Genomic DNA, 10,402 nt, shown 5'->3' with positions numbered 1-10,402 from the left:
CGGTCCAAAGGTAGAAGATTTTAATGGCTTTTAACACAAAATTAAGCAGTTTTATTCTCCAAAATATAGTCCAGATCGACCCTTTATATAAGAATCCAGACGTAAGCCGGTCACCTGAAGGATGAAATTGTAATTATCATTTTTAATATAGTTGTTCGCATCGCCCCGCTTTGCATGTCATTATATAAACATAAATTGTGTCTATTTCATTTGTCGATGGATTTTAATTTAATTGCTTTTGCAATTTTTACACATACAACTGAGTGCCAATTACATAAAATTTCATGAGATATATTAAATATAGTATCGATTATTATATAAAAAAAGGAACAGCATATTTGTAATTAATAATATTCAAAAGGCCTAAAAAGAAATTATTGAGTTCGCTTCGCTTTGAAATTGGCTGTTTTTCATTTCTAACATCTCTTTTTTTGGAAATATTGTGTGAACATATGAAACTGCAACAAAGAACTTGGCTGTTTTTCATTTCTAACATCTGGTTGTTGGAAATAATGTGTGAACATATGAAACTGCAACAAAGAATGTAACAAACTCTTTTATGCAACGAATGTCATTTCTAGTCGACTTTGCCTAGTGTTTTTTCTCTACATAATCGCTTGAAAGTGTCACCAAATAATGTTATGCTGTCCTCGGTACGCTCGACGAAACTTTGGTTTGACCCCCCCCACCCCTTCTGAAAAATTATGTATCCAACCTTGTGAACAGCCTCGTTCTGGTCAAAATACCTCGGTTTTTTTTTAAAAAATACGTTTTGGAACTCCAGACAAACGTGGCATTTTGTTTTTACCACGTGGCAAATTGTGGCAAAAATTTTATTAGTACGTTTTTGCCACGTTTGGACAAAGATGCCGAATGAGGCATTCTGAGGTTTATAGTGCAAGATACTACTACCACCCTGAACAATTACATATTGCCCAGCAAATGCACGATAAGGATTGGAAACTCTAAGAAGTAGGGGGAATCACGGTGGCTAAGTGGGTAAGACCTTGACTCGCTAGCCTGGAGTTCGGATGTTCGATCCCAACATTGGTCGAGAAAGTTCATCCAGATTTCCCGGAGAGCCTGACAAGGACAGCTGTCTCGTCGTTCGGATGTACACATTGGCGTGCACGTAAAAGATCCCGTGACAGTTGGAATTCGATATAAGAGTAGGTCGTAGTGGCGCTGTCCGGGCAAAATTTCAGTCATAGCACACTGTATGGCGTATGCCCGTCTTCATTAGCCCAGTTCGGAGCAGAAAAGTAGGACGTTAAACCCCATTTCATTTCATATTTCTAAGAAGTAGGGCGGCACCTGATTAAAACATGTTCTATTTTAGCTGCCATTAAAGACAAGATCTAGTAATAAACATAGATAAAGTTACACTATAAAACATTCGAGAAGTAGCCATCGACCGACTGGCCTGGCCGATATAACTGACCAGTCCACACATGCGTTGATGTTCTTGTCTTCAAGAGGAAATCAAATTATACAAGCAAGAGAGAGAGAGAGAGAGAGAGAGGGAGAGAGTTAAACGTCCACTCGACACAAACTAGGTCATTTCGGAACTAACATATGGTTCAATTTTATTTCCATAATTCGCTTGCGCGTAGGGGTCTTTAGCAGTGGGAGGAAACCGGAGGACCCGGAGAAAACCCACGAGGTTGGACAGGCGACCCTACTCCTTGTCACGTACAACCGGGGAATCGAAACCACGCCAGTTGATTCAATGACAGACTTTATGATACAGCGCGCACGTGCTAACCATTCAGCCATCCCCCACCCCCTTATGCAAGCGAACATTCAACCTTGGTAGAAGTTCAAATTATATACACAAACATTTTTGTTTGATCTGATAAATAAAAATCGATTTGACTCGTGTTTATCACCAGGATACTGACCACAAAAGACCATTTCAGACAGACGTTCTCTTTTCAGTTATGGAAGCCATGGTGGCTCGGTGAGTGAAACGTTGTTCGATCAATGTGTTGACTGAGAAATTTCATCTGGATTTTCCGGCGTAATCCCCCCCCCCATCCCCTGTCACTGATGCAGTACAGGTAGGGCCTGGCAAGGTACAATGTATAGTCGTTCGGATGGGACGAAGACCGTAGTGGGCAAAATGTCCCCCACAGCACACTTCGGATCAGAAGATTGAGACGTTAAACCCCATTTCATTTCATTTCATTTCATTTCTTTGGAGTTAAACATGTTATATAATGTGACTATTGTCAACAAACCTGTTAATCGCCCATTTAGATCAGCCTCTTTATCCCCCTATCTTTATCTAGAAATTGACAGATAATATCAAATTATGTCGCCTCTTATTATAACTATTCCTGATAACATATAAACGGTTATGTAAAACAGAATAATTTCTTTTTTTTTGTTTTGTTAAAGCATAACATACATAACTTCTTTTTTTTTTAATCAACATTGCCAAGATGCCAAGACAACGTGTCTGTTCATTGTCGGGATTTTGATCTAGAAAATGTTCCGGGAATTTCGTGGATTGTCAATGGCGCAGGACGGATTTCCTGGCAAGGAAAGGTGTCTAGTTGTTCGTATGGGACAAAAACCCGAACCCGCGTGTACACGTTACTGTGCGTGTAAGCGAAGCCTTGGCAGTTGGAATTCGACGAAGAATAGACTGAACCGCCGCTGTCCAGGCAAAATGTCCCTTAGAGCTCACTGCATGGTTATGTCCGTCTTCATTAGTAGGACGTTAACCCCATTTTATTTCATTGGTTTGATGAAAAACTAGGTTTGGTCATCTGACCACAGAATTCTAAATGGTGATTAGACCGTACACTGTAGTGTAAATATATAAATGATATAAAATTGAAAAAAAAAACCCCGAAAGATGCAAAAGACATTAGGTGTTCCTGGATGAGTTATCATAGCCAGCCTCGTGCACGGCAGCATATATTATTTTAGATTAAACTAATGCCGACATATCTGGAATGTGTAGATGAATCAAAGATTTAACTGCATTTAGGAAAGTATCATCAAAAAGACAAAACTAGGTCTTATCCATTACCCCCCCTTTTTTTTAAATCATTGGCAATGAGATTTTAAAAGCCCAGCTTCCAGGATCATTCACATATATCACACACGTCAAAAATACTAATGTTATTGTGGTGACTTCGCAAAAAGTTATTTTAAGTGACCATAACCAAATCAATTCCGCCAAATGTAGAAAGGTTATACACACAGATACATACATAGGTACAGCTAGATTTTATAATTATTATAACCGTATTTCTTACACTTATTATTTTATATAATGATACATTTACCCTTAATTGACTTGTTATAACAACAGACGTTGGCCTGGAGGTCGGGTGTTCGATCCCTGCATTGGCCGAGAAAGTTCATCCAGATTTTCCGGCGTGGTTTCCCCTTGTCAGTGATGCAGGACGGAGGGCCTAACAAGGACAGCTGTCTAGTCGTTCGGATGGGACGAAAAACCAAGGTCCCGTGTACATATTGGCGTGCACGTAAAAGATCCCTTGGCAGTTGGAATTCGATATAAGAGTAGGCCGTAGCGGCGCTGCCCTGGCAAAATTCTCCTCATAGCACACTGTATGGCGTATGCCCGTCTTCATTAGCCCAGTTTAGGAGCAGAACAGTAGGACGTTAAACCCCATTTCATTTCATTTTTATAACAACAGACATTCATCAAAGAAAGGCGACGGATTTCACCCTATACGCCCTTTTACGAATTTGTACTTTAACGCCGATATGCGAATACACCGGTATTTTAAAGACTGTTATAGTGTTTAATTAAGCACAGTCAGTTATGAAACAAAACTTTATCTGGAATGAGCTAGCGTTTATGAAAAAGATGTCAGAATTTAAATAAGTACTTTATTTATCTAAGATACATAAAGATTGTGTATGGAATATATAAAGACCTATGTGAAGTCTAAATAAAGTTAGAATATCTGGATGTGAATACATATGGGTAAAATAAAATTTAACCTTTATTTTGGCAGGCTGGCACTTTAGTGACTGAATAAATTCCAGTTTCTTTTTTTTAAACCAATTGTTTAGATATTTTATATAACTGTCAGAGCATTTCTTATTGTGTTTTTAAATATATGACATTAAATAACATCACAAAGAATGCCTTAAAGAACATATTTCAGCAACTCTTAATAAAATATTTAAAAAAGGTTGAAGGGTTTCATTTGAGTTTTTATGTATGATCTATTTTAAAGTTAAAGCTAAAGTTGAAGTGTTTAACTTGAGTTTTTATTCATGATCTATTTTAAAGTTAAGAATAATTGCAACATTTACGTGTTTTTTTATAAAATGTTATACAAGTAGAAAGCTGTCTATGGCTTACTTGTTTTATAGTGAACCCACGAAATATATAACTAGATGTTATATAAATGAAATGGGGTTTAAAGTCTTTCTGCGCTGACTGGGTTAATGAAGATTGGCATATACCATACAATGTGCTATGGAGGAGGCAATTTTGTCCGGCCAAATCTTATTCCGAATCCCAAACCTGTCAATGGTTCTTTCGCGTGAACGCCAATGTGACACGGGACTTTGGTTTTCCATCCCATCCGAACGATTAGACACTGTCCTTGTCAGGTCGTCCGCCGCACCACTGACACGGGGATACCGCGCCGGGTGTTATATAAACATTAATACCGTGCCTTATACATTGATGATGGTAGTGGAATAATTTTGTGTGGGCACTAATGTTTTTTTGTTTTAAATTCATGGTAGGTGGTAATGTGATATTGTCAAATTTAGTGTAATCAAAATCATTACTGCCTTAAGACAAACCAGAATTTATTTTCTGGATAATTTTTGTTGTTGTTGTTGTTGTTCTTAGCGTTTAACGTCCGCTTCCACCGAAGGTGATATCGCAGACAAGTTCATTTTAATGATCTTAGCGCACGCGCAGGGGTCTTTGCTGTGGGAGGAAACCGGAGTAACCGGAGTACCCGGAGTAAACCCACGAGGTTGAGAAGGCGCCCCTATCTACAAGCCACATACGCTCACACCTGGGATCGAAACCACAGCCGCAAGCCAGAGGTGACCGGCCAACTAGAGGTCGAAGCGTGACACTCTAGACCACTAGGCCATCCCAACCCCCTGGATAACAAAAACAAATTCTTAAATATGTCAGATTACCAGTGTTATGTAGTAATCCAGTGAAGTGATGAGACTATAATGGCGTCAAGGCACAAAATGATATAATTCGTAGCCCTGACCTTTTGTCGTAATGCCAATCAAAACACAATAACAGAATAATGGCAACGATAAAATCGAGACAATAAACAAAAAATGCAATTGTTAATCTACACAATAGGTATAATCTATCAATATACCTATAATAGTGTACGTTTTTTAATTTCACGCTCCCTTAACTACTTGTTTTCTGTCCGGTATACAACAATAGCATGTCACTTTGTTATAATTAATCTAATGGTTTATATAGGCTGTCAGTACTAAATAATTAATATTACTTGATAATCCATTCACTTGACCTGGTATGGGCGCTTGTTGTTTATTATGCCTGTATATTGTGTTCTTTCCGTGTTTAATTGATTTGTGTGTGGTGCGGTTCGCCGGTTCCCCTTACACTTATCATTACAACATCACATGACCATTGATTATTTCACCTAATACAATAATAATACACCCCTAAATGTATTGAATTAAAATAATCAAATCCATTGGTCAATAGGAATAACCCGGATTTAAATACCAGCACCTGTTGCGTTGGTTTAAACAGTATTAAATTAATACGTATTTCAAATTATCATTTTTGGTTAAAACATCAAAATGTCTATCAATTTTAACGTTGAACCATTTGGATATTTGGGCATTCCCTCGGAATTGTATAAACCAATATCTAACATCATGTCAAAATTAACGATTATTCAATAGTGTACAATAATTGATTTGCCTCTTTGTGATTTGGAACGAAGTGATATGCTTACCCTTTCTATAACCTTTCGAACCCTTGATATCACTAATTTTCTTTTATGAATTCTAATTATTCTGTTGATGTAACTTTGAATACTGTCACGATATATTTATTTCCGTGGATCGTGACGTTTTTAATTATTTGTTCCCTAGAAGGCCTGTTACTGATATGTTATTGATCAACACGAGAGTTCAATTATTAATTGCCAAAGTAGAGAGAGTGAGAGAGAGAGAGAGAGAGAGAGAGAGGGGGTAACATAAAATAAAATAGATCATTTCGGGACTAACATAATATGGTTGGACAGTCGACACTACTCACGTACAACCGGGGAATCGAAACCATGCCAGTTGAGCCAAGTAGAGAGAAAGTGAGAAATGGGTTGTAACGTCCACTCGACACAAACTATGTCATTTCGGGACCAACATATGGTTTAAGTTTCATTTCAATAACTCGCTTGTGCGTACCGGTCTTTAGCAATGGGAGGAAACTAGAGGACCCGGAGAAAACCCATGAGGTTGGACAAGCGACCCTACTCCTTGTCACGTACAACTGAGGAATCGAAACCACGCCAGTTGATTCAATGACAGACCTTATGATACGGCCATCCAGTAGGACGTTAAACCCAATTTCATTTCAATTTGCGACGATATAACTTTATGTTCAGCTTACAGTGAAATAAAAGTATTAATATTTAGCATGCGGTACAATGTTTGAGGTCAACAGGTCAAATAGTGTTATGTTAAGATCAATGGCCGCCCCATCCCCGGTTCTGAATCCAATGGATCTCTCCACACGGAATAGTCTCCCGGAAAAAGTTTATAGAAGGACAATATGGGCTGAAATCAGACTAGCAGGAATAAGAAATTGGATTTCGCGGCAAGACGGGTGGCATATTGACCATTCGTTTATGTAAGCCGAGGTGAGTGCATGTGATGTGACCACTTGATTTGATATTCTTTTTTAAAACTCGTACCATGTTAAAACTATTTGAGCGATGGGTCTGCAAGTGACGTTGTAAAACATCCATGGACTCAATTTGGGAAATGTTAATGATATTGGCACAATACTTGTTACATTATTTAACTTTAAATATTGTACTCGTTTTTTTCTGGGCTACATAGTATTGATATTTAACAATGAATTTTTATGTAGGCCTTTTAACCATCTTTTTATTATGAAATAATCTCATCATTGATCATATGTGTCAGTCACCAATTGACGGAATTCCCCTTTAATAGAAACCTAGCCTTGCTATACTATTGCTATAGTACTATACAGCCATCTATTAGTGTGTACGTTGTACTATAAGCGGAAAACACCTCGTTTCCACTCCACAGAACATACTTGCTATATACACGCGTGCTAATGAAAACGTATGGTTAAGAATTTAACTTAAAAGGTAAGTCCTTTGAGGTTTGGGTATAAATTATTAATGTTCATGGTTCTCACATTTATCAGAGCATATCAGTATTGCAGTCTTATTGGAAATCCGTCGTTATAATTTTGCTAAATTATATAATCTTATATTTTGTTGCATGTTTATCAGAGTTCATCATTCAATTAGGGCATTTTGGGGAAACTTAGTAACACAGATAGTAACACACGAGAAAGGTAAATGTGATCATATAATAGTTTACTTAAAATATACTTATGTAATGATTGGAAACACCCACACACCTACTAATGTGTTTTTCATGAGCTTGAAAACCAACACAAGCCGTAAATGGAAAGCTGAATCATCTACACAAATTGGCATGATTTCCTATTTACAAATTTAAACATGTTATCTCTAAAGTGCGACTGGTGCTTTAAAAGGGTGACTCTGAAATATGCCGAGAAACAACGCTTTGGTTTTAATTAAATAAACAATATGTAATCAGCTATATTTTGAATAGGAATCGTGAACTGGTTGCAAATATGTGAGACATGGCCGTATCCATTATAGCTATTGTTATTTATACATGTACTCCATAAATCTTTGGGATTTTCCGTCTAATGTTTTTGTAAACCATTCGAAAAATCTCAGTTCCTGAATTTTCCTCAGTTTCTCTAGCTCACTAGTCAACAGACTCGCCTTTTATTTCACATATTCAATAAGTTTTTTTTTATTTTGTCCATATTGAAATCAAAGGCCTTAAGCGTTCGTGTTTGTAACTTTACACAAACACGAGCTAGCCAATGTATGTTATTTAAGAACTTGCGACTAGTATACTCGCCAACCTTTCAACTCTCATACTAACAGGGTTATTTAGAAGTTGAAACAACTGGAGAGAGAGAGAGAGAGAGAAAGAGATAGAGAGAGAGAGAGGGGGGTAACGTCCACACGACATATATAAACTCTGTCATTTCGGCACTAACACATTGTTCAATTTCATTTCAATAATTTGCTTATGCGTAGGGATCTTTAGCAGTGGGAGAAAACCGGAGAACCGGGATTAAACCCACTGGGTTGGACAGGCGACCCTACTCCTTGTCACGTACAACCGGGGAATCGAAACTACGCCAGTTGACTCGATGACAGACCTTATGATACAGCGTGCACGTGTTAACCATTCGGCCCCCACCCCCACCCCCAACAACAAATATAACTGTTAACTATATTTGAATGTCTCAAATAAAATTAAGTTAAAAATACATAGGGCAAGTTACAAAATACGCAGAACAAATGACAAAACTTGCGTATAAATAGGTTTATGTGCTATTAGATGTAAATATAGTACGTTCCTGTGGTTAACAAGAAATGACAGATGTCTTGAATAATTACAACAAATATTAAAAAATACCTGCCTTTAGAAGCCCAGATGGACTTCATTAATATTAAAACTTAGACCGAAAGTAGGGTTTAGCGTCCGCCCATCGTCAATCTAGGTCATGTTCTGCTTCGCAGTTATCCTAGTGCATTTTGTGATATTAGTGATAATAGTGTATGTATATCATCAGTGATCATGATGTGTATGTATATATGTATAACTAGTTGATATTGATTGATTTTCCAAGTGTTATCATGTATTTCATCTTTTGTTAGTGATAACGGTGTTAATGCACTTAATTAATGAACAGTCCCATGTAGATAATACACACAATTTTCACCGGTTATATAACCATTATGTTATTTCTGGCTAGTTCACCGATCAGTTAGAAAACAACATGTGTATTTCATTTACGTTCATAATGCATAATCATTGATTGCCCGTTATATTGTTATTAAAATTGATTTTCTAACGTTCTCGTATTTATATTACTGTTTAAAATGTATATTACAACAGGTGATATGAATGGTCGTCTATTCCTCTAGATTTGATTTTTATTTTTTATGCATATTCTGTATTTGTGTATAATTCACATGTCATTTGCTTGATAAAGACGAGGGTATCCTCGTTAAAACGTCGCGTCGCACAGTATTAAACTCAGTAATTGTGTATCCATAAAATTGTACCTTGTGTTGGTATAAACCAATTTATGTCTACAATATCGTAGATGCGCAGCTTCAACGTCACAATTCCAAATTAATGCCTGGGACCTAGCGCATGGTACGCCCATTCGGAAAACCTCGGCTGACTCCGGTACCCTACATCCAACCTGGGCTGTATGACGAATTCCGCTATGGAACTACTTTCAATTTCCCAGATTAAAAATGGTGTGCCCATGTAGACTCTTGTGAAGTGTGTTTTATCTCAATGTCTGAAGTTTATCCGATTTACTTTAAACTAAGGACGACTTCCTAATCCTAATAAGTAAACAGGTAGCCATTGGAACTACTTTAGTGTGTTTGTCTGAGGTTTATCCGATTTACTTTAAACAAAGGACAACTTTCTAATAAGTAAACCGGTAACCGCATCACAATTGTATGGGTGTAGCTATATACCACTTAAGATGTAAGATGTAGGTTTTGCCGAATGTGGTACGCTAGTAAATGTTGCATAGAAATAAGCTGTCGGGGAGTCATTCATGCATGAAATGGGGGTTGACGTCCTACGTTTTGCACCAACCTGTATGGTCATTATCACTGTACGGCTTTATTGCCATATTCCGTGTGGTTAGTCACCCTTTTATATTTGCCACGGTTCATGCAACATACATTTTGATATGGCGATATAGCCATCCTAGTCATGCATCTTATGTGACCCACCATAAATAAATATCTCCAAATATCTCGACAATTACGCCACAATATTTATATATATGCCAAGCCTCAAATCAGTTTCACACAATTATAGTCACTAAATAAACGATCACGTTGTACTTAATAAGCTATGACCATTAATCATCTATAAATAATAGACTGAAAACTGGTTCCAAGTGTCGTCCATAACATCCAGACACTTTTGAGTAAAAGATAGGTTACGTGCCCTTGTTTTGAAATTAGTCTCGCTTAACCAGTCTATCGACCATTCTACGTCTGATTGACAAGTCAGGATAATCAAGACTACTTTTTTACGAAACATAACA

General features: G+C 37.3%; 1 protein-coding gene across 1 annotated transcript in view; it reads left to right on the top strand.

The window, feature by feature from the left end:
- The first annotated feature begins 7,251 nt into the window (after window positions 1-7,251).
- The window catches only part of LOC126828609 (solute carrier family 22 member 21), a 44,899-nt gene continuing 41,748 nt past the window's right edge, over window positions 7,252-10,402 (top strand). Inside the window, exon 1 of the mRNA XM_050558485.1 lies at window positions 7,252-7,352. The gene's annotated coding sequence lies outside the window, so the exon portion shown is untranslated. The remainder of the gene's footprint in view (window positions 7,353-10,402) is intronic.

Source organism: Patella vulgata, chromosome 7, assembly GCF_932274485.2.
Source record: "Patella vulgata chromosome 7, xgPatVulg1.2, whole genome shotgun sequence".
NCBI classification, from domain to species: Eukaryota; Metazoa; Mollusca; class Gastropoda; family Patellidae; genus Patella; species Patella vulgata.
This window is presented reverse-complemented; position numbering and strand designations above follow the sequence as displayed.